The sequence below is a fragment of the Schistocerca nitens genome, chromosome 3 (genome assembly GCF_023898315.1).
Source record: "Schistocerca nitens isolate TAMUIC-IGC-003100 chromosome 3, iqSchNite1.1, whole genome shotgun sequence".
NCBI classification, from domain to species: domain Eukaryota; kingdom Metazoa; phylum Arthropoda; class Insecta; order Orthoptera; family Acrididae; genus Schistocerca; species Schistocerca nitens.
Window position 1 is genome coordinate 395,143,064 of NC_064616.1, and position 26,570 is coordinate 395,169,633.

The 26,570-nt window shown below is 41.3% G+C and overlaps 1 protein-coding gene across 1 annotated transcript in view; it reads right to left on the reverse strand.

Moving 5' to 3' along the window:
• Nucleotides 1-26,570, reverse strand: part of LOC126249611 (uncharacterized) — a 436,460-nt gene that overhangs the window by 175,367 nt on the left and 234,523 nt on the right. The window lies entirely within an intron of this gene.

Consider the following 26,570-nt stretch of genomic DNA (forward strand, 5'->3'; position numbering starts at 1 on the left):
CTACAGTAGCTGCTCCATCAGCCATTGTACCATGAGCAGTTAAATATGGCAATTCTTCTAAAAGTTGTGGTAAAAATCCCCCTTCATGTTTTGTTAAACTACTACCTTCTGTTTTTGCTGTTAGATAACCAATAATTTTCTTCACAACAGGAGTTGCTAATGTTATCAATAAATTACCACCAGGCTTCTAATCTCTTTTTCTTTTTTGTGTTTCAGTTAAAAATTGATCAGTACTGTACAGTTGATCATTATTAGCTTTAACTTTAATTGTTGTTGGTTTAATTTTACCACTAGGTAGCAATTTGTATACAATGTCAAAACTACTCATTTATGTTGTGGTCTTCAGTCCTGAGACTGGTTTGATGCAGCTCTCCATGCTATCCTTTCCTGTGCAAGCTTCTTCCTCTCCCAGTACTTACTGCAACCCACATCCTTCTGAATCTGCTTAGTGTATTCATCTCTTGGTCTCCCTCTACGATTTTTACCCTCCACAACGCCCTCCAATGCTAAATTTGTGATCCCTTGATGCCTCAGAACATTTCCTACTAACTGGTCCCCTCTTTTTGTCAAGTTGTGCCACATACTCCTCTTCTCCCCAATTCTGTTCAATACTTCATCATTAGTTAGGACGAAATAGGCCACTACGACTGAAATGCCCTCGTGACCATCCACACTGGATGTTGGCGCAGTGGCAGGGCGTTGCGTGGTCTGATGAATCCCGATACCTTCTTCATCATGCCGATGGGGGCGGGGGGAGAGGTGAATCTGCTGTCTTCCAGCCGAATAGCTCCTTAACACCTGTACTGTGGGACGGAGAGAAGCTGGCGATGGCTCCATTATGCTCTGGGGATATTCACGTGAGCATCCATGTACAAAACAGTAAAGCTGCATGCCCTCGGGAAAAATTACGGCTGTTTTGGTTATTGTTATAAAGCCGGATCAGTCAATCATCCAGACTGTTGCCCCTGCAACTACTGAAAAGGCTGCTGCCCCTCTTCAGGAACCATACGTTTGTCTGGCCTCTCAACACATACCCCTCCGTTGTGGTTGCACCTACGGTATGGCCATCTGTATCGCTGAGGCACGCAAGCCTCCCCACCAACGGCAAGGTCCATGGTTCATGGGGGAGGTACTCATTTATATAATTAAAAATTATAAACACCATCCATTGTCATTAAAGTCAAGTCTAATTCCTAATTTTATTTTTCCATACATTATTCCTTTAACAGCTGTTGCTGCTAATTTTTCACCAACTGATGCATCAGAAACATATATTCTTTCTTTTGCAGCTAACTGAAGCTCATTATCAGCTTCATATCTTTTTTCGAATTCTTTATTATCTCTATATGCTATATCATGTTGTTTGCAAGCTTCATCTAATGGGTTAATTTCTTTATCTCCTCTAGATAAACTTTGATCTAATTTTGTAACTGAACCACAATACTTATATCTTGGAAGATGCATTTCGAATGGAAGTTTGTTAATTAATGTGTTTACTATTCCTTTTCCAAATTTTTCACTTTCCCAAAATGTATGTCAAAGGTTAATCAAAAATCTAATTAAATATGGTATACCTTTTCGACTGTTGATAAAAAAAATCACAAAATTTATTTGTTAGCATTTGTAGTATGAGAACTTTTCATTATAATAATTTTTATTACCAGCTAAATTTTCTCCATGGAATACTGTTAATCTATCGTTTAAATCTCTAACATTATACATCCAAACATATTCTACTGGTTTTTCTGTGTATTTATTTATTAAACCCATACCCATATTCTATCTGAATTAGAATCCAAATAAGTTGCGATTTCTCTTCTTAAATTTGGGAAATAGTAATGTTCCAATATATTTAAATGTGCCAACAGGTTTAAACCCACAAACTTTGTCTTTGCTACGATTGATAGACATTGATTAACATTCTTTCTCTTACATTTATTTCTTTAACACCATCCTTTGTTTTCTTAACACCACCTTTGGTTTTACTTTCTTCTTCATAATTCATCAAAACATTTTGAATTTCTGATTCACTTAATGTGTAATCATCAACCCAATCTTGGTGTGGAATTGGTAATAAATGTTGAAAATATGGAACCATTGTTTTCCAATTTCTCTGTTTTCTTCAATAGCTTTTAAAGTATTATCACCTATACCATCAAGTCCTAGTTTTACTTGCTCTATTGCATCAATAACAGGTTGATCTTTTTTAGATCTTTCATATTCTGTATGTGGTTGTTTTTACCATTTCTTAAATTCTTCATTCAAAGCTCTTCTTTCTTTTTATTTCGTTTAGCTTGTTTAACAAGCTGTGGATTGTATTTTGTAAACATTTACATAATGTGAGGATGTTAATGTTTTATGTTTAATGTTTATGTTTCATATTTTTTGTTGATGTTAGGAAATGTTTAATTTGTGCTCTGTATTTTCCATTATCTGATTTATGTGTTATGTCCGTTGTTATAAGACCAAAATTATTATTGAGACATTTATTACACAAATTTCTGAATTTGTCATATCCTAAATAACCACCAACAAATTCACTACAAATGTGATGTACATTTGTGTCATCTTGTCAAAAAATGTTTAAAAAATTGAAATTATTTCTGACTAGTTGTTTTGGTATCTTTGAATACAATTGAGCTAAATAAAAGCAATCTATTCCTTTACATCTACCTCTCTATCTATGAGATTAATATGACAAACAGAAAAACATGCAGTAGCTACACAAACTACCACAATGAAATTATGTGCTATTTTTAATGAGAAAATACCAGATGACACATTAGCCTATATAATTCTATATGGAAATAGAATATTATCTTACAATATCTTGATTTTCCAATATAAAGTCGTCAAATACTACAACTGCTTTATCTTTACACTCATCTAATGGTATAATTTCATCACTGTTGCTAATAAATGAAGTTCTTTCTGCATTTAATTTATTTTCACGTTTTCTACACTTTTTAGTAAATTGTTAAAATTTTGATTGATCTAAGCTTTTTGAATAGATCTTTAGATGATTCATTTTATCCTAACAGAACATTTGATAGAATTACATAATAATTCACCATGCTAATTTTTTGACTTCTTTTCTGAAATTCTTATTTTTGGATCCAATCTGTTTTCATTTAATTACCAATAAATTAGTAGTATGATGCAAACTGAAGACAACCTTGGCTGTCATCTAATATAACCCAGTGACAATTTGTCAGAGCTCACAAAAAGGTTAACTGTACCTATAACACATAGTTTTAATAGTGTAGCACTACTTGGTTCCTGTACTACATTTTTAACTCCAAATGTTACAGCAAAAAATAGTAAACAACATTGCAATGGTGAAACAATAATAATTCCCATTTTCCAATATACAGTACTTTGAAACGTCTAGAAAAATATATTCATTCAAAAAGCCTAATATACATATTAAAGCTGATGAATTGTTAAATAGAGTTACCATTGGAGGTGATCCTATATGTATATGGATATAAAAGATAGTATTGTATGTGTGTTAGGATAAAGTACCCAAATTATAGAAGCTAATGAAAAGGCTGTTGCTCATAATGTTCCAAAAATTATACTACTAGAATTAATAAGTTTAAATCTTAATTTAGCTGATGGTATGTATATAAAAAATACTGATCATTTTCATCGTGAAACAAATGTTATTGCTTCATTTAAGCCAAAAGTAGAGTTAAGAGCACCTGTAATTTATGAGCCTTATTGTTCATTATTTGTTCCATTTCATGATAAAATTTGGGATTTTCTTGTCACTATAACTGATGAAAATGATAATCTAATCGATATCAATGGTGTTACTGTAACAGTTATTTTAGGAATGAAGTAATGTTATTTATTTTTTATAAATGAACAAGATTGAGAGCTATCAATTTTACTCATTTCCTGTAAATGAGAAAACTAAAAACATCTTAAATATACCTAACAAGGATACAGAAATTAACATTCCTATAGGAGATGGTTGGATACATCCTAACAATGCTCAGTTGTATAGGACTTTTACAATTATTGGAGCTCATGGTATAGAATATCCAACATATGATGGAAAATCCAGTAAAAAACTGATTGGCAATTATGTAGCAGAAGTATTTGACTTATTAACCATAAAAAACGTGAATAATATTTCATCTAGAACTGAGCATCCTTTTATTCCATCACCGGTTTTATCGAATTTAACATCATCTGGTAATGATAAAATACACTCCTGGAAATTGAAATAAGAACACCGTGAATTCATTGTCCCAGGAAGGGGAAACTTTATTGACACATTCCTGGGGTCAGATACATCACATGATCACACTGACAGAACCACAGGCACATAGACACAGGCAACAGAGCACGCACAATGTCGGCACTAGTACAGTGTATATCTACCTTTCGCAGCAATGCAGGCTGCTATTCTCCCATGGAGACGATCGTAGAGATGCTGGATGTAATCCTGTGGAACGGCTTGCCATGCCATTTCCACCTGGCGCCTCAGTTGGACCAGCGTTCGTGCTGGACGTGCAGACCGCGTGAGACGACGCTTCATCCAGTCCCAAACATGCTCAATGGGGGACAGATCCGGAGATCTTGCTGGCCAGGGTAGTTGACTTACACCTTCTAGAGCACGTTGGGTGGCACGGGATACATGCGGACGTGCATTGTCCTGTTGGAACAGCAAGTTCCCTTTCCGGTCTAGGAATGGTAGAACGATGGGTTCGATGACGGTTTGGATGTACCGTGCACTATTCAGTGTCCCCTCGACGATCACCAGTGGTGTACGGCCAGTGTAGGAGATTGCTCCCCACACCATGATGCCGGGTGTTGGCCCTGTGTGCCTCGGTCGTATGCAGTCCTGATTGTGGCGCTCACCTGCACGGCGCCAAACACGCATACGACCATCATTGGCACCAAGGCAGAAGCGACTCTCATCGCTGAAGACGGCACGTCTCCATTCGTCCCTCCATTCACGCCTGTCGCGACACCACTGGAGGCGGGCTGCACGATGTTGGGGCGTGAGCGGAAGACGGCCTAACGGTGTGCGGGACCGTAGCCCAGCTTCATGGAGACGGTTGCGAATGGTCCTCGCCGATACCCCAGGAGCAACAGTGTCCCTCATTTGCTGGGAAGTGGCGGTGCGGTCCCCTACGGCACTGCGTAGGATCCTACGGTCTTGGCGTGCATCCGTGCGTCGCTACGGTCCGGTCCCAGGTCGACGGGCACGTGCACCTTCCGCCGACCACTGGCGACAACATCGATGTACTGTGGAGACCTCACGCCCCACGTGTTGAGCAATTCGGCGGTACGTCCACCCGGCCTCCCGCATGCCCACTATACGCCCTCGCTCAAAGTCCGTCAACTGCACATACGGTTCACGTCCACGCTGTCGCGGCATGCTACCAGTGTTAAAGACTGCGATGGAGCTCCGTATGCCACGGCAAACTGGCTGACGCTGACGGCGGCGGTGCACAAATGCTGCGCAGCTAGCGCCATTCGACGGCCAACACCGCGGTTCCTGGTGTGTCCGCTGTGCCGTGGGTGTGATCATTGCTTGTACAGCCCTCTCGCAGTGTCCGGAGCAAGTATGGTGGGTCTGACACACCGGCGTCAATGTGCTCTTTTTTCCATTTCCAGGAGTGTATGTATGGAAGGACATATACTAAATAGTGATAAAGTAAAAAAGAAGAACTAATGTACTATATCCACTGGAAATTTTGGGTGGATTTTTCAAAGATTATAAGGAGGTAATTTGGGAAGAGGACATTTCTGTAATTTTTAAATGGAGCTCAAGTGCTGGAGATGTTATACTAAGATGGTCTGAGTACAATATTGATGGTGCTGAAATAAAAGATACACTTCCAAACCAAGGCAAAATTGTTATAGAAAGTATGGAAGTTATAGAGTGCCAGTAGTTAAATATGAGCCTAATTATGAGCTAGAGCAACAAGAAAATATCCTGAAAAATCCAAAAATTGTCATAACTTTTTATAAACATACAACCTGTAGAAATAGCTGGATTACATGGTAAGAAACATTTTCAACTAGATATCACAAATTACTGTAACCCCACTGAGTTTTATATGCCTTATTTTATATTTGCTGTATAAATAACTAACCACAAAAATAATCAATTGATTGATTGATCATTATTTGACCATGTACTTGAAATATGGAAGAAATGATTTTTTTCCTCAAGAAATGTGGAATTTAGATCCACTGTATGATTTTTGAAAGCTTATGATGCATTTCATGAATTTAAATATGTTACACTGTGGGCAGGAGATATTGACATCAATCCATATAATTCTATAACAAACTACCCTATCTATGAGATTAATATGACACATACAAAAAATGTAGTAGCTACACAAAAAACCACAATGAAATTATTTGCTACTTTTAATTAGAAAATACCAGATGATACATTAGCCTATAAAATTCTACATGGAAAGATAAACCTTACTTACCATGTGCAACATAAAATACTAACAAAGAATTTATAACTGTGGTCCAACCAAGTTTTGTAATGTAATTTCTCTGCATTTTACAGGTATTGTATAGGATCTAAATTGAGCTTCCATGTATGCATCAAATTCCTCTTGTTTAGTTATATCAAAGCATTTCGTGTCTAAAAATTGTTTCCATAAATTACTGTTACAATTTGTATCATATACTTTTATTTCATGCTCAATATTAAAAAAAATCGGGTATTTTTGCAATAAAATAGTTGTATGGTAAAGCTTTACCTCTGTAACATTTGTTAAACACATCAAATACCTCTATAATAAGAGTCTTTTTATCCAATATTTGGCAGTGTTTGACAAATAATTCAACTATCATTGACTATTTCACGTAAAATGGTGAACTGCAAAGTGATTTGTTGCTCCTTAATGCAACAAGACAATGAATGGGGACATTCATTACAATTCTGCTGTAACATGTTGATGTGTGGGACAATTTGTGACAGTTTAGCTATAACATGACGATGTGTGGCAGTTTGAGTGGAGGCTGCCCATAAACGAAAATATTTTTAGTAGCTGAAGAGCACGGTCAAATTACGGCACACACTATGTCAGCTACTGATTTTACAATACAGTTTTCAGATCCAGTAGCCGACATCAACTGTACATGCACACTTTCAGCAACTGGTGCTACAGCACTGCTTTAAGACCCATTAGCTAACATCCACTGTCAGGTTATTAGGTGATGATATTACTTGTGTGTGAATACTTATTTATTTATGGTAGCTATTACTGCCCTGTTATCTCTGTAGTTCTCACTCTGTGTTAGGATATGTTAACATTACTAACAGAAAATGACAAACATTTTGTGTGGCAAGGTAAGGAAATAACCCAAGCAGGGAGGCACTATAATGTTTAGCTGACGTTAGTATTAGTTTTAGCTGAACTAATATGAATTTCTGACAAATTTAGATGTGGAAGAGCATTGTTTACTTTGGTGCAATCATCGAAATTTTCTCTGCGACGTTTGCAATTTAATATTTAAGTTAGATCAGCAATAGTGTCCTTGTGAGTTTTGTATAATTATAGCTCGAAAACCGTATTATTTTAATAAATAGTACACAGAGGTTTGATTTATTAAAGGTGCGGTACATAGGTCGAACTTGGGTCGTCAATTGACTTGTAAGTCATAGCAGTAGTGCCAATAAGCGAGGTACATGACTTTCTATAGATAATACATAAAATTTAGATATGGAAATATATAATTTAAGTGTGCATTGAGCCTTGCAAATTTTGATACAGATTTGGAACTTCAGTCATCTACAAGTGGGACTTGACCTGTAAGTTTTATCCATAGTTACGTTATGGGAGACACGTGTATGTGTTTTAAATCCTATAGAATAAGTAAGTTATGACTGTGGTATCATGTGCGTTTTGTATTCAAAATCTGATGTAAATTTTAAAAATTAATTTTATTTTGGTGCAAGAAATTATTTCCATTCCTTGTCAGAGACCTGTAGTTAAACATGAGTTTTATGATAATAACCTGGATGTGTTTTGATCGATAATTTTATTTCTGTGCAAAGGTCGTATTTTGGATATACTGAATATTCTTATCTGTGTTGAAGGTTGTTCTATCATTGTTGTTGACTGTGCTGAGTTGTGTAACCATCTTGGTTTGTTTACATTACACAGTTAGTGTATTATGAAGTTCTCTGTGACTATTACGAAAATGCATAGTTCAAATGATATAACACATTAATAGAACTTTTAAGTGTTACAGGATATAGGTTTGCATCTAACTTTTGTAGAGCAGAAATGGAGAAAGGTGGAGTTGCCACATTCTTCAGGAACTGTCAAAAATTGAAGTACATAGAAATTCATAAATTTAACCTAGAGCAACATATGGAAGCATGTGCGACAGAAGTAGAATTTCACAAAAAATCCTTCATAATATTAAGTGTATATCGAGCACCTGCAGGTAACTTTATCTGTTCATTAACCACCTTGAAGCTGTAGTGGCCAATTTTACAACCTAAAACAAAGGAGCAGTGGTTGATGGTGACTTCTTCCGATAAGAACTTATTTGAGTTAGTAACCTATCATTCAACTTGAATCCCACTGTAAAGTTCCCACTAGGGAGGCCAATTTCTCACAAACAGCTGTTGATAATATCTTTATAGAAACGTCCACTGAACAAACTAATATTACAAAAACAATAGTCAATGGCCTCTCGGACCATGACATGCAGTTCCTTCTGTTAAATGTTAATACTGAATAGGATATAAAATCTGTTAAATCTGAGCTCAAGAGGGTAATCAATAATCCAAAAATTGATTATTATAGGACATTCCTCAGAGACATTCACTGGAGTGATGTTTACAGTGCTTATGGCATGAATGAAAAATATAACACTTTTGCTAGTGAAGTGCTTATCTTATTTGAACACTGTTTACCCCCAAAACTAATCCAGGTTAGAGCAAAGTCTACAATGAAGCCATGGATTACTTAAGAAGTAGAAGTATCTTGTAAATCAAAAAGAAAACTCTGTCTGTCAATACGAAACAGTTCTGATGTCGATGCTATAGCACATTACAAGAAATACTGCAAGATATTAAACACTGTAACACTGACATCACAGCAAGTATATTACAAGGAACCGATAGTCATATCACATAACAAAATAAAGACAATATGGGAAATATTGAAGGAGGAGATCAGTAGAGCCAGACATAAAGAGGGACAAATATCACTAATAGTAAATGATACATTGGTGACAGATGTGTACAGTGATGCAGAACATTTTAACAAACATTTTATAACTGTTACTGAAAAGATGGGGTTGTCAGGTTCCGTAGAAGCTGCTATGGAATACCTCAGACCAGACATTTCAAGTAACTTCCATAATATGAATTTGACCCACACTCCCCCAGCAGAAGTAATGTCCATCATAAAATCTTTAAAATCAAAAACATCTAGTGGGTAAGATGAAATATCAACAAAGTTAATTAAAGAATGTGATGCTGAGCTAAGTAACATATTCAGCTACCTGTGTAACCAGTCGTCAGTGTAATCAGTGGAATATTAAAGGTAATATCTGAAGTAAGGCTGTGAGAACCGGGCGTGAGTCGTGCTTCGGTAGCTCAGATGGTAGAGCACTTGCCCGTGAAAGGCAAAGGTCCCGAGTTCGAGTCTCGGTCGGGCACACAGTTTTAATCTGCCAGGAAGTTGAAAAGTTGAACACATTTAACAAAGAAAAATCTATCTTGTAGAATCTGCTTTTAGCTATTCGCTTACGTTTAGCCTATAAATGATGTGTGCATAACGAGATAAAATTCAAGAGCAAACATTTTAATATGATGCACACTATAAGCCTAGCTATAGTTAGCTTAGATTGGGAGTATTGAGAATTGTACCACAAACGGAAAAAAATTTCACATGATCATCACTCGCTACCACTATCCATTTCTCTTCAGTCTATCCATTTCTCTTTTTAAGTTCTCTAATCTAACAGTTGAGCCGTCTAACATGTCAAGCTTCGATCCGTAGAGCATTTGAATTGTTTCTGCTGATTATAACCACCTTTTGAGTAGTCCCTGTCCATAGGTTCGAAAGAGGAATTATTTTATCCTAGAGGATGCAGTCATATATGTCGCTATCAATATTATTTCTTGCAGATGTATTACATGTAAATGTATACTGTGCAACGCATTAGAATGTTTGCTCTTGAGCTGCATCTCGTTATACACACATCATTTATAGGCTAAACATACGCGAATATCCAAGGGCAGATTCTACAAGATAAATTTTCCTCTTTTGATTATATCCCCACAATTATCTTATAAGTACATGAACTTCGAGCAATATATGGAACAGAATCAGAAGGTACAATCACTGATATACAGAAATATAGTAGAAAATGTCCCATTTGTTTTCTAAAAGCTTATAGTTATTTACGTGCATGGGTAAGTACCTTTCCACTTATCTTCACTGCTCTGTGAACGTATTTAAAGCTATATATGTCTCACTTTGCTCTGTGACGTCCGCTAGAATTCTAGGAAAATTAAGTATCCGTCGCTCAACAAACGTTATTTGCGAGCGACGCTCTCATGTGACGTCATCATTCTTTGATGTCCGTCGCTTTCAGTAAAGATATTAAACGGGCATTAAACTGCAGGCCCTATTCAGGCGAGGATTACGAGGCCTTTGAAGGTACAGCAACGCTCTGAATGCACCGCACAAAAGTACTTGTATGTGGACAGATACAAGAAGCACATGACTACAGTCATAAGCGGAGATCAGAATTTACAGTAATTTCATGACAGGCTGAATGCGTAAACGAACTTAATGATTTACCAATCAGTTCATATTTTTTTGTTAGCTACTTACCTTACGAAATAACTCCCAGAGATAGTTTAAAAATGTTATAAAGTTCTACATCTTACAATGTGTATTAGATAGTACTTCTGATACCACTTTCTGGCTACATTCGTGAAAGGTGCACTGGCTAGAACAGCGAACATTAAGTGCCCATATGGGCTCTAATTTCTGTGTTGTTTCCAGTTGTGGATGCTGAAAGTCAACTGCGCGAGGTACACCGTAACCAAAACACTGACCTGTACGTAAATAAAGTCAAGCAAGTGATTGGGTTGTTCCTTCTATAAACCAACGGATGTTTTGGTTCCATATTCCTCTCCTGCTTAACTAGTGCTGTGTTTCAAATTATCTCGATGTCGGCGGGTAATAACTTTCAAACACAAAGCAATTTCATGTGAATGATACAGTGTCATTTGCAGAAACATGTTGCAGTTTGGGGATGTTGCAGTTTAATTGTTCTACATTTGAATGAAAATACAAGAGACAAGATAGTCAGTAGCTGCTGAAGACGCCATTCAGCATACTGCCGCAACAAAAAGTAAGTTTTCCCCTCATATTAAAAAGTAGCACCTCACATCTTTGTGTCGAAAGTCATTTCGTTCATTATAATCCACAAGTCCCATAGATACCAAGAAGCTTAAAGTAACATCGGCTGGCTTATAATGATTCTGTTCCAGAAAAGATCAGATTTTTTTTTTTTAAACTTGACCGATAGCTTCACTTCCTAGTCTGAAGGAGAAAAGGAAAAGGTATTATGCAGGTATTCAGCGAGTGTAGATAAACGTTTGAAGCTGTGAGATGTTAATAATACTTCGCAATTTGGATCACATAAATTGACTTCGATATAGTTACCGGCACTTTAATTATTTTAGCTTTCAGCAGAATTTCCTTATATTTGTTATCACTGACAGTCTACAAAGAGCCGACTTAAGATAAGACTATCACATCTTCGTACTGCTCTTTTTTTCTGGAATTTCACCAAGAAATCAGAAAGTTAATGCGTCATCAATAAGGGGTGACTACAATCCACCTCAATATGTTCTTGAAAATTGGTACTGTAGCTACCTACACTGCAATCGAAACCATACTGATACAGAATCGTGGTTAAAATTTACTTGTGACATTGACTATTTTATACAACAGTAATTGTAAGAAAGCGCATCAACAATGGTATGAAACTCTGCTTCAGTAATTTGAAGTTCATATTCATCTCCATAAAATCATCAATTACGTTCAGCATTAATAAACAGGAACGTGATTTGGTGACAGAGAAGGATAATTCGACAAAAATTCTTAGTTCAGGAAACCGAAAATTACCTTATATATATTCACTATTTTCCAAAGATCATGTCATGCACAACGTTCTTTCTGTTATTTGACATTCACAAGGAAGTTATTAACCACAGACGTCAGAGACTATAAAGTACGCTCGCAATACCGCTCACCTCTACCTGCTCGCATACAAAGGGTGCTCAGAAACAATTTGAAAGGCATGTGACGGTGTCGCAGGGTATGATGCACTGAAAAATTTCTGTAGTTAGTAAATATTCTTGGTCCTATTAAGGTGAGCCGTCGGAACAAGAATCCTGGCGGTGGTGTGCAAGTCATCGCGCTCGGTGCCGCTCGAAAATAATTAGCATTCATAGGTGACACGGACCAATGACGATGTCTCGAATGTTGCCAAAATTAATTTTATATTTTCCTTACCAACTTCCTCGGCGGAAGCTTCCAGAATGGTAAACAAAACGCAGATTCTCCAGTTACGTTTTTCGTCACACAGGCAAAACAGTTACACATGTGTTACAAGATTTTACTTTTATCTCGGAATAGTTTAACAATATCACGATAAAATTTGTATCATATGCATCTATGAACTTTGAGAATGTTCTACAATTTTCCAGTTCAAGTTTGTTAGTGTTTCTGGCTTTTTCCACTGTTTGAAGTAAGGAAACGTTATTCTTAAAAATATCTTGCAAATTCTGTTTTTACCTTCTTACCTAACAAATGGTAAGAAATTTCTTTTGGATAGTGCCCTGCCATATTCTACACTAGAAATGGGAATATTTACTAACATCTGAAACTGCCACTAACTAGCAATGCTATCAGCGGTAGAGGTTGCCTTGACCCACCCACTTTCGTGCGGACCACTTCAGTACGTGACGTACTGCCTGTTTACTTCTGTCTCAGGTTCCTCGCCCGACATTCGTTTCATAATTTTTGTCACGTTCCGCCAGCACGAGCGGCTGGGGCTGTCAGAGCTTCATCCTCCGTTGCTGCTGGTGGACTTGCGTCTAGCTCTCGACCGTAAATTATATGTACCTGGAGCGCAAACGCATAAGTGCTCTCCCGTGGTCATTTCCGGTGCAGTTCTCACTTGCTGCTACCTGAAACGGTCGTACACTGTAGCACGGGAATCCATGACCCGTTCACCTTAGGCTTTCTTCTTCCTTTTTGAAGTTATTGTCATGTTTGTGTATTTCTATAGCTTTTCTGATCAAGCTGGTGTTGGCGGAGCGGTTCTAGGCACGTCAGTCCGGAACCGCGCTGCTGCTACGGTCGCCGGCCCGAATGCTGCCTCGGGCATGGATGTGTGTACTGTCCTTAGGTTAGTTAGGTTTAAGTAGTTCTAAGTCTAGGGAACTGATGACCTCAGATGTTAAGTCCCATCTCAGAGCCAATTGAACCAAGCGGGTGTGATAGTTCTGCACAGCAAGAACAACCGTGTCTGCGAATTTTACTGTGTGGTCGGCCTCACACAGCTAGTGCTCTGCCACGGCTGATATCTCCTCCTGGCCAACCGACAGGGGCGCTTATACTCGGTGATCCTAGTGTTGATTGATCATACAGTCATTCCAACATAGACTTTTCCGTGTGTACATTTTATGCGGCCTACTCCTTACATTGCAAGTGGTTCCATTTTCTCCTCTGCAGATCTAAGGCACTCTTTGATGTTCTTTATCGGTTTAGAAATAATCATTAGGCCGTTATTGCGGCATTTACGGCCGATTCTGTCATTCACTCTGGAAACGTTTATCAGGAAGCCTGTACCAACATTTATTTATCCGATGTGTCACTTTGCCGAGTGTTTGACTCTGTACAAGTACCCATCACACTTTAGAAAGTTTTCCACGTGTATCTCGCGTCTGAGGTGCTGCGACTCACATATTCGTCTTGTTAGCGTTACGAGTGTATTAATCATGCCTGTTTTCTGGCTCGGATGGTGATTTAACAGTTTGTGCAGGTATCATTTCGTGTGTCAGTTTTCGATACACACTCCCAGGTTTTCACCATCCTCGTGACTAGAAGCGTAGCTGTTTGTCCTTTTCTACGTCTGTGGTATAGTTCATGTAGGCATGGAGGCTGTTCAAATGTCTCAGGAAGTCACCGAACTACTCCTCACCACGGCTCCACACAACGAAGGTATAATCGACGTATCTGTATCTCAACTTAGGTTTACCAGGTGTCAAGTCCAGAGCTTCTGATTCAAAATGTTCCACGAAGAAGTAGGTCAGCACTGGACTAAGTGGACTACTTATGACGACGCCATCAAGCTGTTCATACAAGCTTCCATTCCAGATGAAATAGCTCGTGTGAGACAAGGATTAAAGAGCTTAGTGATGTCGTGAAGAAACTGGAACTTGGACCAAACGACGTGCTGATAAGCTTTGATGTTGTTTCTTTGTGTACCAAACTGACACTAAGTGACTCTCGGGAGCACATCTGTTTCTTTTCCACAAGGTAGTACAAAGCTGTTTTATGCATATCTCACCACGAGCCATTTCACGTGGAATGGTAACATCTACGAACAACTGGAAGGCGTCGCCATGGATAGTCCACCTAGTCCACTGGTGATCAACTTCTTCACGAGACATTTTGTAGCACACGCGCAGAACTTGGCACTTTCTAAACCTAAGGTGTGGTACAGACACGTCGATGATCCCTTCGTTATGTAGTCACGGTGACTTCCTAAAACGCTTGAACAATCTCCATGCCAACATATACTTTACCATGGAGGTCGAAACGGACAAGCAGCTACCCTTTGTACATATGCTGGTCACGAAGGATGGTGAAAACCTAAGACAGAGTGTGAACCGAAAACCACTACACACGGTGAGTTACCGATACAAACTGTCAAATCACCATCCAAGCCAGAAAAGAGCCATGATTAATATGCTCTTAACGTGAGCAAGACGAATATGTGAGCCGCAGAACCTCAGACTCGAGATGCAGCGCCTGGAAAGCGTTCTGAGGAGCAATGGATGCTCCACCAGTTAAATTAGGAGTGTTACAGAGTGAGACACTCGGTGAAGTGACACATCGGACAAACAAATGTTGGGTACGGCCTTTCTGCCATATATTCCCAGAATGACGGACAGAATAGACCGTATATTACGCTAACACGGCGTAAATACTACTTATAAACAGAGATCAAAGAGTGTCTCAGATCGACAGGGGAGAATAGGGACCCATTTGCACCGTCGGGAATGTTTCACTTAACATATACATGCCGAAAAATCGATGTTGGAATGACTGGACGATCAATCAGCATCAAGATCGCAGTACGTAAGCGCCATTGTAGGTTGAGTCAGGTCTAGAAACTGGTTGTGACAAGGCACGAGCTGTGTGGGACCGACCACGCAGTAAAATTTGCCGACAAGGAAGTTCTTGCTGCAGAGAAGAGTTGTCGCATCCGCTTGTTCAGAGAGGCTATGGAAATACACAAACATGACAACAGCAACAAAAAAAAAAAGAAAAAAGCCTTAAGGTGAGCAGACCATGGATTTCCGTGCTGCAGCGTATGATCGTTGCAGGTAGCAAGGGGAGAACCTCACCGAAAGTGACTACGTGTAAACCCTTGAACGTTGGCGCACCAGGTTTATTATTATATGGGGCCGTGAATTCGACTCAAATCCACCAGCTGCAATGGAAGGTGAACCTTTGACAAAGCCAGCCACTCGTGCTGACGAAAAGTGGGGAAAATCATGAAACCAACACCGACTGAAGAACTCGAGATAGGAGCCAACAGGCAGTTTGTCAACAAGTGGTCATGAAAGCCTTAACAGTTTTGTACTTCGGTATGTTCCTAATTACATATCTTTAACAGTGCTGGTTCAAATCAAATGGCTCTGAGCACTATGGGACTCAACTGCTGAGGTCATTAGTCCCCTAGAACTTAGAACTAGTTAAACCTAACTAACCTAAGGACAACACAAACATCCATGCCCGAGGCAGGATTCGAACCCGCGACCGTAGCGGTCTTGCGGTTCCAGACTGCAGCGCCTTTAACCGCACGGCCACTTCGGCCGGCGAACAGTGCTGGTTCCGAAGCTGTTAGCAGAACAATTAGGTTTTACTACAGAAATTACTGCTTTTAATTTCCTTCATATAGCTGTTCTTGGTAATATCCGAACTCAGCAGGAACTGATAGTGATAACACACACTAATTCTGAATAAGGAAACCATACAACTACTGGGAGAAAATAAAATTATGACAGGAACTGATTTTTAGAAAGGATAGCTCGATAGAACACATCCTTAGGAGTCATGGAACAGTGTGTTTGGTAATCTACTGAAGTACGGGGGTAAAAATAGTGGAGGCTTCAATGCAGTAGGCAGGTTCACGATGATGTGGGTTGCGGTCTTTATACGGAGACGACGAATCACAAAGGACAAAGTAGTGTGAAGGGCTGCGTCATACGAGTCTTCAGGCTGAAGGCGACAACAACAACAGATTCTGTGGCGCTTGAACAATTGTTAGCAACATTGCCTACACGTCACTTTTCTTTTAAAGACTGACCACGGCAATGCATGTTTGTACTTCCCTTCAGAGATGACAACATGATCAGTATTGGTATCAAACATTCATTTTGTGTTGTTTATGTGCGACCAAATGCTGCACCGTGTGGCCAGCACACCTGCGACTGTTCATGAATGACGTCCCAAACTGTGTTCACTGCTCCAACAACATAACTACAATTGGGTCTACTCGAGAACAATATACTAGTGGTCGCAAGTCTTATTCACTCAAAAAAAAATGGCTCTGAGCACTATAGGACTTAACATCTTAGGTCATCAGTCCCCTAGAACTTAGAACTACTGAAACGTAACTAACCTAAGGACATAACACACATCCATGCCCGAGGCAGGATTCGAACCTGCGACCGTAGCAGTCCCACGGTTCTGGACTGCAGCGCCTAGAACCGCAAGACCACCGTGGCCGGCCTCTTATTCACTCACCCACAAGAAATTCCACTGCATCGCTTGCTTCACATACGTAGCTTCTTTGGCCAAGCATAAAATAGCGACTGCAAATTGTGTATGAAAGTCGGCTCTGCCCCACGGCAAGGCTTATCAGTTCCATTAATAAACAGAAATTGCCATGAAATATTTATTGCCAAGGTAAGTTATTACGAAATTAACAATGTGCACCAAGATCATGTATCCTCAATAATTACTCTACGGAAAATACTTCGGGTAAGAGTTTTGAAACAGATGCTAAAAAGCCTTTCAAAATTTAAAATATGCTTTGAGGTTTTTTCTGTGTGTGGCGACTTATTTCGGGTAAGCATCCGTCCATGATAACGGTAAAGAGTCAAAAAATGGTTCAAATGGCTCTGAGCACTATGGGACTCAACTGCTGTGGTCATAAGTCCCTAGAACTTAGAACTACTTAAACCTAACTAACCTAAGGACAGCACACAACACCCAGCCATCACGAGGCAGAGAAAATCCCTGACCCCGCCGGGAATCGAACCCGGGAACCCGGGCGTGGGAACGAAGAACGCTACCGCACGACCACGAGATGCGGGCAAGGTAAAGAGTCATGCTGTCACAAAGAAACATCATCTGGTAAGGATCATTAAATAGAGGTATTTTAACACTGTCAAAATAAATATACAATAAACAGTTATTTAATGACTATTGAAATATTCGACATCAGAAAATATAAAAGATAATTGAACTATCCGCGTAATGAGGAAAGACCTTGTCATTTCACAAGGCATTCTCTCTCATTCTATTCCCCTGCCCCACCCCCCCTCCCTCCCCCCTTCGCCATGCTCCATTTCACAAGTTCCTCCACACCTCTTATTCTCCTTATCCTCCATCACTCCACCTCATTACTAACTCACACTCTATTCCACAACTTCGCATTTACTGTTGATTCCTCTTTGCCTTCGTCCCTTCGCTCCCTCCAAATGGTTCAAATGGCTCTGAGCACTATGGGACTCAACTGCTGAGGTCATTAGTCCCCTAGAACTTAGAACTAGTTAAACCTAACTAACCTAAGGACAACACAAACATCCATGCCCGAGGCAGGATTCGAACCTGCGACCGTAGCGGTCTTGCGGTTCCAGACTGCAGCGCCTTTAACCGCACGGCCACTTCGGCCGGCTCGCTCCCTCCCCATGCCCTTCATGTTCACCTCTAATATACTTAATATTTAGATCTTCAGCTCCATCATTACCCTTCATTTTCCATACACATTCTATAAAAACATGGTAACATAATTAAATGACATACCACACATATCACGAATAGAAGTGGAAGAAAACATATTTAGATCAAAGGAAAATATAGCGATTAATTTGGAAACACAGCCTGCACAAAACACAAAGGGACATTTTTACCATGAATGATGCAGATGAAAATAAAGTTAGTGGTGCAACACTAATTTCTGTTTCTTAAAAAGGAATGTATAGTTATGCAGAACAAAGTGGCATTAGGTGAAATCCAACAGTGCTAAATGAAGGAATACCTCGAAAACGTACAAGGAACGGGCGTTTCCTGATGTGAGCGAAAATCGGACACAAAATAGCGTAAACAAAGTGACACCTTTTATAACTAACTGTTTTTAGATGTAGAAAGCTAACCAAATTGTAAACGGTTTCATTAAATATAACTGATAAAGTTATATCACAAGAGAATGAAGCGTGTTGTATGACAAAAATACGCATTTTCTTGCAGTTGCAAGGATGGATTTAAAACACCATCAATGTCATTAAACAGACTTCAACAGGGGCTTACTACATACATCAAAAAAAGTTTTGCTGTACACAACGGTACCTCTAATACCCAGTAGCACGTCATCATCACGCATTGATGCATGCCTGTATTCGTCGTGGCATACTATCCACAAGTTCATCAATGCACTGTTGATCCTGATTGTCCCACTCCTCAACGGCGATTCGACGTAGATCCCTAAGAGTGGTTGGTGGGTCACGTCGTCCATAAACAGCCGTTTTCAATTTACCCCAGGCATGTTCGATAGAGTCATATCTGGAGAACATGCTGGCCACTCTAGTCGAGCAACGTCGTTATCCTGAAGAAAATTATTCACAAGATGTGCACGATGGGAAGGCGAATTATCGTCCATGAAGACGAATGCCTCGGCAATATGCTGCCGATATGGTTGCACTATCGGTCGGAGGATGGCCTTCACGTATCGTATAACCGTTACTGCGCTTCCATGACCACCAGCGATGTACGTCGGCCCCACATAATGCCACCCTGAAGGAGCAGGGAAGCTCCACCTTGCTGCACTCGATGGACAGTGTGTCTAAGGCGTTCAGTTGACCGGGTTGCTTCGAAAGACGTCTCAGACGATTGTCTTGTTGAAGGCGTATGTGACACTCACCGGTGAAAAGAACGTGATGCCAATCCTAAGCGGTCCATTCGGCATGCTGTTGGGCCCGTCTGTACAGCGCTGCATGGTGTCGTGGTTGCAAAGATGGACCTCTCCGTGGACGTCGGAAGTGAAGCTATGCATCATGCAGCCTATTGCACACAGTTTGATCGTAACACGACGTCATGTGGCTGCACAAAAAGCATTATTCAACATGTTGGCGTTGCTGTCAAGGTTCCTCAGAGTCAAAATCCGTAGGTAGCGGTCATCCACTGTAGTAGTAGCCGTTGGGAGCCTGAGAGAGGCATGTCATCGACAGTTCCTGTCTCTCTGTATCTCCTCCATGTTTGAACATCGCTTTGGTTCACTCCAAGACGCCTGACACTTCCCTGGTAGAAAGTAACAATACGGACGTGATCGAACAGCGGCACTGACCGTCTAGACATGGTTGAACTACAGACAACACGAGCCGTGTACTTCCTTCCAGTTGGAATGACTGGAACTGATCGGCTATCGGATCCCCTCCGTCTAATAGGTGCTGCTCATACATGGTTGTTTGCATCTTTGGGTGGATTTAGTGACATCTCTGAACAGTCAAAGGGAATGTTTCTCTCATAGAATACCCACAGTCAGCGTTTGTCTTCAGGAATTCTTGGAACCGGGAGGATGTAAGACTGTTTTTGAAGTGTGTATTACCAGCGTCAGATTGAGAGACTACTTAGAACAAAACTTTAGTTGTAAACAGTACTCTGGCAGCTTATCTCTTTTTGTGGTTTACTCCCTCGGCTGCCAAAAGAGACAGAAAACAGCTGTAACAGTTTTACACCCGAGCAATTACAAATTGGAAATGCACTACAGAAGCATCATTCAGTTGGAACACACTGATATCTTGTCGCAAATACTAGGAGTAATATTACCTAACATTTCATTTGACTGGCGGAATTTCATGAATTTCATATCAAGACTACGCGCATCACACACTACATAAAGTAACCTCATCAACATAGCTGGACTTGTTATCTGCGTAGTGTTGTTATAGGTTCGATGGGAGAGTTTTGGTCGCCATTCCGGGGCACAGATCCAAAACCCAGAACTTTAATTTCCTCACGGCTGCATGAGAGGGTCACATACTGCGTCCTATTGCTCATTGCAGAAGGCGGTTTATGTCAGATGTCTATCGTATACCCACGCACCAGTCCCTCATCTTCCAATTGCGGCGGGTCTCGCACTACAGAATGACCAAGACGAAGGCACAACATTGACAGCTTTTATATTGTCTAAGAATGGGAACAATGACTGCGTTTATACCATGTCAGCGGTGGAGGAACGTTTCTCTGACTGGTCTGAACGTCGCCAGCTACATTTCGATTTAGGAATGCTGTTAGTGTGAGTAATATGGCTAATTATGTTAGAAGTCCTCGTAATTTCTTTCCATATAGCACAGGTGGCTACCATCTCTTCAATAACTGGAAACAAATTATTCAGATTTCATGTGTGATATAATGTTTCCAAAAATTATTTCTAGCTTGTTGAATTCTCGGGTGTCCGCCAGAATAATGTTGTGCATAATATTGCACTAAATAGACTTGTTGTTATTTCCACGCGGTTCCTGATGACTACTTCTATTCTCCTATTGGTATCTTATACATGTAGTCCGCGCCCCAACAGCACCCCCCCCCCCCCCTCGCCATCTCGTCTCTCCCCCACTCCCCACCACCCATCCAAAACAAAAAAATCACTCACATCCTGCCGCGATGAGTGCAGCCACCGTGGTTGCTGGTGCTGGTGGTGAGATTAGAAGAACCAGCTCCAAACTGTAGTCTCCAGTGAACGAGCTATAATCATCCAGTGCACACATAAGTGCACGGTAACACTTTGTTTTCTCTCAGCTCACTGCAGGGTTCCACGTCTGACTCAGATGTGGGATCGTGTTTAACACACCGATGTCGACTGGACGCTATCCCTAATATTCCTTCCTTCGTCCTTCAGTTGCAGGCCGCTATCTTTGTTTATTTGGATCAAAATTTCAATGGCTTCTTCAGTCACGACAACCCATGAGGGCGAAGAATGTCTAAGTATTTTGGTCTAGCAAACTCTGCAGTGTGACCAGTTTTTTTTTCTATCGGCGGCCACGGCTGATTTGATGGCCTGACGTAATTCAAGTTGGCCCCAATGATCTAGAGGCCTCTCTTCTACTGTGTGTAGAGTTTTCACGATATACGCGTTGCAGCACTGGTGGTTTGCAAAGGTCTAGGTCATCCTTTACTTATCCTGGTAGTGTCAAGACATTTGGGGGTGGGCGGAAAAAACATCTGACACCATGAGGCTCCCAGATTATACTGACATTACTCGAAATATTTCCGACAAACTAGATGCCCGCTTGTGATTTTCCCTCGTCGTATTCTTCCTGCTGTTTATGTACAACGTGTTGAAACGCTCGCCATATTTGGTTTCTGCTGTATCCGTTCCTTCGGAATCTTATCTCCAGGTGCTCCAAGTCAGTTGTAAGCTGTCTTGGTCGCTGATGGATCGCGCCCTGTGAAGCGCGCGTGAGAGATTGAGGGTAGCAGCCGACGGCGATAGCGTGGTCACTGGAGACCACAGTTTGCAGCTGGGTGTTGCTATCCCCACCATCACTACCCATTGCGGCAGCTGCACTGACAACTATAGGAGGGGAGTGATGGAGGGAATAACTGCCAACGCATATAAGACACCGATACGAACAGAGTTTTTGACTTCAGGAACCACCTGAAGGTGACAACGATCCTGTATGCCGAAATATCCTGGAGACACCCGATAATTCAACAGGTCAGAAATACGACGGGAAACTTAAGATTACATATCAAGCATCTTCACAGACGAATCGTTTCGATAAATAAAGATGCTGGACAAGGTGCGGAAAAAGAAGGAGTGACTGCTCTGCTTTCTTAGAACACCTCTTCGATATCGAGATGGTACTTTGACGCCAGCTTTTGCCAATATATGTCAGCACATAGGGTCTGCAGCAGCCATTCCCATAACAAAACGTGCCTGCTTAAATCTGGTAAGAGGGAGTATACACTAAGTTCGCCACTGCCGGGAGACCACCTCCAAAAAGCTATTGGATGCTCATCTCAAGATAGCTGGAGTACTTTCTCCCACATCATGAAAGTGGAATGACATTGTCACATGGGCAGAGATGGACAGCATAGAAAGAAAATCTGTTATTAAACAAACGTCGAAGGATGAACGTCTCATAGCATGACATAAAACTTGACAAGAACCACTTACCAGAAATGTCATCGTCCTTACAGCGAGAATGATCCGCGATGCAGCAATGTCTGTGCACGAGAAAAGACTAAAATTCGCTCTGGTTCCAACGACACTACCGATTTTGAATTTCATGAGCTGTGTAGAACAGGCCACTTATGCTCTATTAGTCAACGAGGCCGAAGAAATGCGCTGGGAAACGTGCTTCGCGCTCACCAGAGCCGCAACACTTAGGAGCAACCTTTCAAAGGCGGAAAGAGCGGTATCCACGAGTAAAGTGACGATCCAGATTTACTCCTCCAACGAAACGACAAAATTTGCCTCTGAAATCAGAATATGAGCAGAAAATTACACTCTTATCGATGACGCATCGTAAAGGAGAATAGGAGATCCGACCAATCGCCTCCAGAGTCAAATCAACGAACTTCGACAAAGTACCTTCAGTGCGAAATCTGTAAAGAAACTTCGACCAGGAGCTGCTTCTCCGCCAGCAGTAATACGCTGCCAAAGTGCACAAAGAGGTCATCCCACTGTAGCCCATTGTCAGCAACACGGGAGCAGCAACGTACAGATTGGCCAAACACTTGCCTGCTCTGCCGAGTCCATTTCTGGGGAAATTCCAAAATCACATCCCCAATTCAACTGTTCTTGCACAACATCTGCAAGTATTTCGTCTTAATGATAGTGACCAACTGGCTAGTTTCCAAATAGTGTCCATGTCCACCAGGACGCCACTAAATGACTTCATGGAATTAATAAAAAACAATATTATAAACAAAAACTTCGAGAACAACATGTCGGGATTATTTAAGTATGTGCTCACTTGAACTGAATTTCTGTTCGATGGAAATTATTCTGAGGGGGTGTCCTCCGTCACCGGTTACGGTGAATTTGTTCATGGAAGACTTCGAGGATACGGCCCTAGAGCAAGCACAACTAAAACCAATCTTCGATAAGGATGGAAGATGAGGTAATGAATTGAAATTAGTGATTAGGCCAGCACTTGAAGCCGGGTCTCTCGCTTACTATACAAATGTGCTAAGCACTACACCACCATGGCACAGTTGCTATCAGAGCTGCAAGAACTACTCTCGTGGAATTTCCTCCTTAACACAAACACAAACGTCAGTTCACGACTTCTGCCTATTTTCACCTTCTTAAATCGTCTGTATTGCCCATGGTCTCCGACACTGGAATAACGCCCCAACTTTATACGTAATAGGGAAATCCCACCTGTACCTCAGGCGTAGGTGGCCTGTTGATCTGGTGGAATTACATTTTCATGGAGGCATATGAGTGTCAACTTAACCTTCGATGAGGATAGAATCCTAAGGGAGGGCATTGAACTGGGGCAGTCCATGTAGTCCATGGAGCTGTAGTACTCATAATGCGCCAGTGGTGTTGTGGTTAGTACATCTGCCTAGAATGCAGGAGACCCAAGTAACAGTCCTGGTCATGCCATAAATTCTGATTTATAACTTCAGCTACTGCCCTTATCGAAGATAAAGTTGAGACTCGTGAATCTCCAGGAAAATTAATTCCATTACATCAACAAAAACAATCTGTGCCGTTGCGTGGATGACATGTTCGTAGTTTGGTCAGATGGATGGGACAGCTTAAATGAATTTCTGCATCATTTCAGGTCCATTGACGCCAATGGACAGTTTCCCATGGAGGTGGAAATCAGGTGGTAGTCTGGGTCACAGAGTGCACAGAAAGCCTACACACATCGAACTGTATCTACATGCCTCCAGTAGTCACCACAGCTCTCAGCGTCAAGGCATTTGACGCACACTTGTCCACAGGTCGCGATCCAACTGCGACCAAGATAGCCATCCATCCGAAGTGAGGCATATTGAGGGCACAACGCTCTTTAGGAACGTGTACAGCAGGAAGCAGATAAGATGTGCGGTTAGAACCGTTGGACCTAAATATCAGAAAAAAAGACGAGGGAAATCATTAGCGTGCATCCAATTTGTCAGCATAACTCCCCTAAATTGACAGAATCTTGCAGCGACTCAGTGCCAAATGCGGGTTTCGCTCATCCCATAGTACCTCGGCACTACAAGGTTCTGTAAAGGAAGGTACAGATCTTCACAAACCAGGGGTCCACCAAATCCCTGCCAGTTTGGCAATACATATACTAAGGAAACTTTGCGCATGGTAGAGGACAGATGTTATGAACGCAACTGGCATATTGAATTACGCCAGAACATCAGATCAGCCGTGGCCGATCACAGTAAACACTGACCTAATAATAGATTACGACAAAACCTAGATACTGACCTAATCTTCCTCCTTCTGAGTTTGCATGTTTAAAGTGGCCATAGAACACAGAAATTAGTGTCCTATATAGTGTAATTAACAAATTTAGAGGCCTACAACTCAGTTTGGTTCCGAATCGTGTCCTGATTCGAGCAGATGCAAGGTATTCTCGCACATTGAAGTCCGTACCTGACGGCGTTAGCAGTTAGCGCGTTCACTGGGTATAGTACTGATGGCAGGTGGATGTCGCTACATCACAACCACCACAGCTCACCCTGTCAGCTCCACTTACTGCGACAGGAGTGGAGTGGTGGATGGGGGCAGCGCCCGACGTATATAGAACGTCGACACGAACAGCTGTCATCAGGAAGTACTTGAAGAGTCTGCTTCCCGAAATACTGTGGAGAACTTTCGACGTGACCTAAGTGAACGTCCAAGAATTCGGGAATTTCGATTATCAGATTGGTTCAAATGGCTCTAAGCACTACGGGACTCAACATCTGAGGTCATCAGTCCCCTAGACTTAGAACTACTTAAACCTATGGACATCACACACATCCATGCCCGAGGCAGGATTCCAACTTGCGACCGTAGCAGCAGCGCAGTTCCGGACTGAAGCGCCTAGAACCGCTCGGCCACAGAGGCCGGCATTCGAACTGGAGTCAGAGCTTCATATGCAACTGCGTGAGGGGGGGATTGGGGGGGAGGGGCATTGCGGTGAAGGGCAGTAAGGCTGTGGCAGGCTCTGGACCAAACCTTGAACTTGAAACCTGAACTTGTACATACAGGGATGGTACGCCCAACTCAGTTGGCTACACAACATACAGAAGTTCTAGGATATACAGTAGTTGGATGACTTTTCCAGAGACTGGTTCCTGTCCTAAGTTTGTTCTTTAATGTAGGACTCAACTTGTCTGATCCAGTCTATGAATATTTATTGGCTGCACAGATTGCTAACGTTTTTCGATTGCGGTTGTACAAAACCAGTTGATCTGCCTTCAGAATCTCTTTCAGACACGACAAACGTCACATGAAAAGCCCACTTCCTGGTTGACAGTGAACCAGGCAGCAGGCATAGGTGTGCAACCCTTTCTCCCATACCCTTATTCCAGTCGCAGCAGCACTAACGTAGCATAACACTATCCGGTACAGTGCTTTTCAAGGCCTATAAAAACCAAAGATGTGTGCGAAGGAAAGAGAGTTTGTTGTGCCACATGAGCAACTCCCAGCACCCACTATACGACCGGCCGGATGTGTGCCGATGTAAAGCGAGTTTGTTGTGCCACACAGTACAGAAGATAGCTGTGGCTGGTAGATCGCTGAATCAAGAAGGATGAGCCAGCCACGCTTCAACTCACTATAATCTCCACCCTAATAGGTTAGGCTGTTGTCAAAACCCTTCACAGAGCTGCGAAACTTTCACCACACTCCTACTAATTGAGAAAAAAAGGGCAGATCACTACCGAAATTCCCTATTGCCCTGCCATCACAATATAAAAAGCACTCAGTCAAAATATGGGGGCTACTGTGGAATGCACACCTCAGTCATTTACGATGTGCGGTGGTGGGTGGGGGCTGAGGGCGGGGAGGGGGGG